This window comes from Podarcis pityusensis, assembly GCF_964106645.2.
Source record: "Podarcis pityusensis genome assembly, chromosome: 1".
In the NCBI taxonomy this organism is placed as follows: Eukaryota; Metazoa; Chordata; class Lepidosauria; order Squamata; family Lacertidae; genus Podarcis; species Podarcis pityusensis.
The window spans coordinates 4,290,526-4,296,545 of NC_138028.1; positions in this window are offsets into that span (position 1 = coordinate 4,290,526).

Here is a 6,020-nt window from a genome sequence, read left to right on the forward strand (position 1 = left end):
TCCGCCCGTGCGCGCGACCGCCGCCGCCGCCGCCGCCCCCTCCTCTTCCTCCTCAGGCACCAACTGTCGCTGGCTGAGGCGAGCCGGCCGGGGTAAGGGAAGGGGCGTGGCGCCAGAGACGTGCCGTAAAAGGAGTGGGCGGGGCGCACAGAGACCCGAGCGGGGAAGAGGAGGTGGGCGTGGCCCTAGGAAGGGGTGTACATAAAAGGAATGGGCGTGGCAAAGAGAGAGCGCGCACACTCGGAGCGGGACGTAGAAGGAGTGGGCGTGGCAGAGAGAAATCAGCGCGGGGGGGGGGGGAGAGGGGGCGTGGCCCTAGGAAGGGGCCGGAGATGGGATGGGCGTGGCAGGAATCCCGAGGGAGGAGGGGGAGGAGGCGGGGCCGGGCAACAGGCAGAGCGCCCCGCTAGTCCTCCGGTTGTGCGCATGCGCGAAAGTGTGCCCGGCGCGTCTCGGTGGGAGGAAGAGAGCTTCGAAAGCGTCTGTGTTGCCTCAGGCAGTATGGCGTGGCTCTGGGAGCTGCGGGTTCGAATCCCCGCTTCGGCCGTGAAACTGCCTCTGGCTAACCTTGGGCGCCATAGTCACCGCAGCCCCTTCTCCTCACCTGCATCGCAGTGGGGGGGGGTTGTGGGGATAAAACGGGGAGCAGCAGCAGGAGTTTAATAGAAATGTAATAAATGCACCAGCTGCTTCCTCCTTGAATTTCCCTCATGCTTTAAAAAAAAACCAAAATCCCATTTTGATCAACATCAGTATTAATGGATTAAATCTATGCTTCCAGGTGTCATAAGAAAGCTGCAGAGATAGCGCAAGATAGTGCACACCCCAGAAATGATCTCTTTCAGCTTTTGCCTTCTGGAAGAAGGTACAGGGTTATAAAGATTGAGAAACAGTTTCTATCCAAATGCGATTTTGGTTTTAAACGCAGTGTAAGGTAGTCTCTGTGGGAGTATATTGTATTTAAAAATGGGGTATCAGACTTTTTAGGGGGCTAAACAGGCTGGGATAGCAGGCTGGTGGGTTTTTGAATGTCCGATGTAGATTTTTTCAATTTCGTTCTGTATGGGACAGTGACAATAAAGAGTAGTGTATCGTAATACTGAACCAGGCAGAGGGCCTTCTCGGTGGTGGGCCCTGCCCTGTGGAACACCCTCCCATCAGATGTCAAGGAAATAAACAACTATCTGACCTTTAGAAGACATCTGAAGGCAGCCCTGTTAGGGAAGCTTTTAATATTTGATGAATTATTGTATTTTGATATTTGGTTGGAAGCCACCCAGAGTGGTTGGGGAAGCCCAGCCAGATGGGTGGGGTATAAATAATAAATTTAATAATAATATTGCAGATTTATAAACTGCCTCACAGCCCAAAAAGAGGTGGGGCACTTTTCCCAGGAGGCTTGCCTGACACCTTCATTGCATATCTCTAGGCAGCATAGGAAAATGTTTCTCTTCCTCCAGCTGTGGGCTGATTAACAAACTATAGCCTTTTAAATGTGTTTGTGGGAGGGAGGTTATTGGTTTGTTTCGGTCTGTGTTTTGTTAAGTATTTTGTGTTCTCGTTTTTGTATTTTTATGCTGTGAACCGCCCTGTGATCTTCAGGTGAAGGGCAGTACAGTGGTACCTCAGGTTAAGTACTTAATTCGTTCTGGAGGTCCATTCTTAACCTGAAACTGTTCTTAACCTCAGGTACCACTTTAGCTAATGGGGCCTCCTGCTGCTGCCATGCCGCCGGAGCACGATTTCTGTTCTCAGCCTGAAGCAAAGTTCTTAACCTGAAGCACTATTTCTGGGTTAGTGGAGTCTGTAACCTGAAGCATATGTAACCTGAAGCGTATGTAACCCGAGGTACCACTGTACACAAATTTAATAGATAATAATGTTCAGCAAGATAACATGCAAACGCTTATGGGCTGCATAAACTTAAAGCAATCCCGTCTACACTTGTACGATAACGTTCCATAACAAAACAATTGGTCACAAGGAAAGTCATCTTGAAGAAAACGTCTCCAGTAACTGCCTAAATGTCAGCATGCCAGGTGCTTGTCTAATTTCAGATGGCAACGGATTTTGGATGGATGAAGTTGCAACACTGCTGCACTTGTGGCCATCGCAAGGGCACATCGCTTTGTGGCAGCGAATAGTACTCAAGAAGCGAGCATTCATGGAGGGCCCATCCAGAAAATGATCTGCTTTGCCCATTGGTTGCTCTGACACCATGCTCTTTGACTTATTTATTTTTATTTTACTTCTGTCCTGATAATTATATACTGGGGTGTGCTATACAAATCTGGTAAGGGGACGGGGGGCATGCAGATCTGAAGCCGAAACAGCAGAGCTGTGTCCCAGATTCAACCCCCAGGATTTCCAGGTAGGACCTACACGTGGGATAAGTAAGTACATTTAAATGTGGCACTTCTACATTTCACGTTGGGTTGGCCTACAGCTTAGCATGGTTGAGCACAGCGCATTATTCTTAGGAAAGGTTTGTGTCCAATCCTCCACACCTCCACTTACAGCAAACTCACCTCGTAAGGTGTGCCTAGGAAAGGGCTGATTCTGGCTTGCGTAATTGGCTTCCTGGGAAAGGTGCTTCCCGTCAGAGCAGACAGTCCTGAGTGTGACAAACCAATGATCTTCTCACTAACCGCAAGGAAGCTTCATATGTTCATAAATGTAAATGAACATGGGTTATGGCCCACAACGAATCTATTGCCACTGGCAATCCAGTCCTCAAGTGAGGCAGATTTGGCATCATGTATTGCAGCGGCTTGGACTACTTGTGCAATTATGTTATTTTCATTAATACGGTGTTTGTCTGATAATGTGTGGTTTGTTGTTGTTGTTGTTGTTTAGTCGTGTCCGACTCTTCGTGTCCCCCTGGACCAGAGCACGCCAGGCACTCCTGTCTTCCACTGCCTCCTGCAGATTGGTCAAACTCATGCTGGTAGCTTCGAGAACACTATCCAACCATCTCATCCTCTGCCATCCCCTTTCTCCTTGTGCCCTCCATCTTTCCCAGCATCAGGGTCTTTTCCAGGGAGTCTTCTCTTCTCAGGAGGTGGCCAAAGTCTTGGAGCCTCAGCTTCAGGACCTGTCCTTCCAGTGAGCACTCAGGGCTGATTTCCTTCAGAATGGAGAGGTTTGATCTTCTTGCAGTCCATGGGACTCTCAGGAGTCTCCTCCAGCACCAGAATTCAAAAGCATCAATTCAAAAGCATCAATTTTGCTATGCCTAATAAAGGATTGACTTGTTATTTTCATTATTAAAGGAAATCTGGCATACACCTCCAATGCAGCCACTGTGTGAAAGCAGGAACTTTTTAGGTAAAGCAATATTCAGCTGTTTTTTTTCTAGATTTACTCCTCTGTCATAGTAACAAGTTGCTGCAATTTTTATCCTGCTGAATATTAACCACTTGTGTAAGAGAAGGGCATTAGATCAGTGTTACAGCTCCTGTTTTGCACGCAGAAGGTCCCCAGGTTCAATCTCTGACAGCTCCAAGTAGAGTGAGGAATGTCCCTTGCTTAAAACCCTGGAGAGCTGCTGCCAGTCGGTGTTGACATTACTGAGCTTGATGGACCAGTGGTCTGTCTCAGTAAAAGGCAGCTCCCTGTTTTACCATGTCTTTCATTGGGATATCTTCTATTAGCGTAAGAAGCTGCAAGTCTTGGGTTTTAGTTACTTCTTACTGACAAACTAAAAATACGCTTGGAACCTGCTTTGCTCCGTACGCAACTGAGAACTGTTTTCATTTCTGCTAAGGAAGACTTCGGTGTAACCCAAATCCTCGTTCAGGCGGCCAGCAAATGTCAAGTCAGTAAAAGTTTGCCAGATTTGCTTCTCTTTGGGGCAAGGCCAAGGTGCATTCTAGGGCTGTAGGATTAGCTATTTATGGGGACCTGCCAATGTTGTAATGTTATATTGTAAACCGCCCTGTGATACTTGGATGAAGGGCAGTGTCGAAATTTAATATAAATAAATAAACGTTGAACGTATGCCCTAATCCTCCCTGGTGCATGCTCAACGTTTTGGCACGAGAATGTAAAAGTTCCTCAAGCATGAATTGCACGAATGCTGCGACTGAGCATACGCAGGGCGCTTTTCCTTCACTGTAGGTACCAGGTGCATAGGACTGGTTAGACAAAAAATAAAAAATGGGGACGCTATCACAACATCTGGGCTAGCTACAGTTATGGCTCCTCCGTTTTTATTATTTCATTTTATACCTTTTTATGTTGCGAACAGGTCTCCGGAACGGATCCCGTTCGTGACCAGAGGTACCACTGTACACTGATATTAGTTCGCCTGTCTTCCCAAGTGATGTGTAAGCCACCCAGAGACCTGTGGGCATAGGGCAGTATACAGTGGAACTTCAGTTCCTGAACACCTTGGGAGCCAAATGTTCCGGCTCCCGAACGAAAACTGGAAGTATTTGTTTTTGAACGTTCTATGGAAGCCAAATGCCCAGCATGGCTTCTGACTGGCTCCAGGAGCCTTGGTGGCCGAACTGTTTCAGGAATCGAACAGACTCCTGGAATAGATAACGTTCGGGAACCAAGGTTCCACTGTACAAATATAATAAATAAAAATAATCCATGCTGGCCACCGCTACTTCTTGTGGGAGCGAATTTCTTTAACTATGTGTGAACACAGGCTTTTTCTTTTTTCTCCTGGCTCTTCCCACATTTGGCCCCATCAAATCCTAGTATGGTACCAAAGGGAGACCCAACAGCCCCTAACTATTCACTTTCCTCCATATGTACCTATTGCCCTTGTAACAACGGCTTCAGCTCGTTTCAGAGATCAAACCGAGTCCCGATTTCAGCATCCCAATCCCAAGAAGGACGCTCCATATATTGTGCTCACCCGTTTCCATCATCCATGCGTTTCCGCGCACAATTCAGAGCAGTAAATATAGGTCACTTCATGGCCCACAGGCTGGATCCCAGCCAAGCAGCTCCGCCAAGCAGTTTGCCTGCCTTAACAAACACACAACCCTTCGTTTTTGGTGTGTTTTAACAACGTGCTTCGTCTGTTGCTTCTGTGGTAACATACACAGAAAATATGTCTCAGAATTCATCCAGTATACCTGAAGGAGTGTCTCCACCCCCATCGCTCTGCCTGGACACTGAGGTCCAGCGCCGAGGGCCTTCTGGCGGTTCCCTCATTGCGAGAAGCAAAGCCACTGGGAACCAGGCAGAGGGCCTTCTCGGTAGTGGCGCCCACCCTGTGGAACGCCCTTCCAGCAGATGTCAAACCGATAAACAACTACCTGACATTCAGAAGACATCTTAAGGCAGCCCTGTTCAGGGAAGTTTTTAACGTGTGATATTTACTGTATTTTTGGTTTCTATGGAAGCCGCCCAGAGTGGCTGGGGTATAAATAATAAATTATTATTATTATTATTATTATTATTATTATTACCATCGCTGCCCTTTCAGTCTTTACTCAAGCATTGAAAGCTGATTATATTTACATTAAACTACTTTCTTACTGTATTTTGTGCACTTTTCCCTACCTCTTTTTCAGTTTCTTCATCACTTTATTTCCTATAACTGAAATTCTTTTATTTTTTTTAAAAAATGGAAATGGCTTTTAGATGGACAATTGTGCAGCTATGAAACTATGCGATTTTTAAAAGACATCTGAACTTCAGGGAAGTTTTTAGCATTTTATGTTGTATTGTGTTGTTACTGTTTTTTGTTGGGAGCTGTAGCAACGCAGTCAGAATAATATATTTATAATTAATTTGTGCAATTTTACTTGTGCAATTATGTTATTTTCATTAATATGGTGTTTGTCTGATAATGTGTGGTTTGTGTTTAGTCGTTTAGTCATGTCTGACTCTTCGTGACCCCCTGGACCAGAGCACGCCAGGCCCTCCTGTCTTCCACTGCCTCCCGCAGTTTGGTCAAACTCATGCTGGTAGCTTCAAGAACACTGTCCCACCATCTCGTCCTCTGTCGTCCCCTTCTCCTTGTGCCCTCAATGACAAACAATGACAAGCCTAGACAG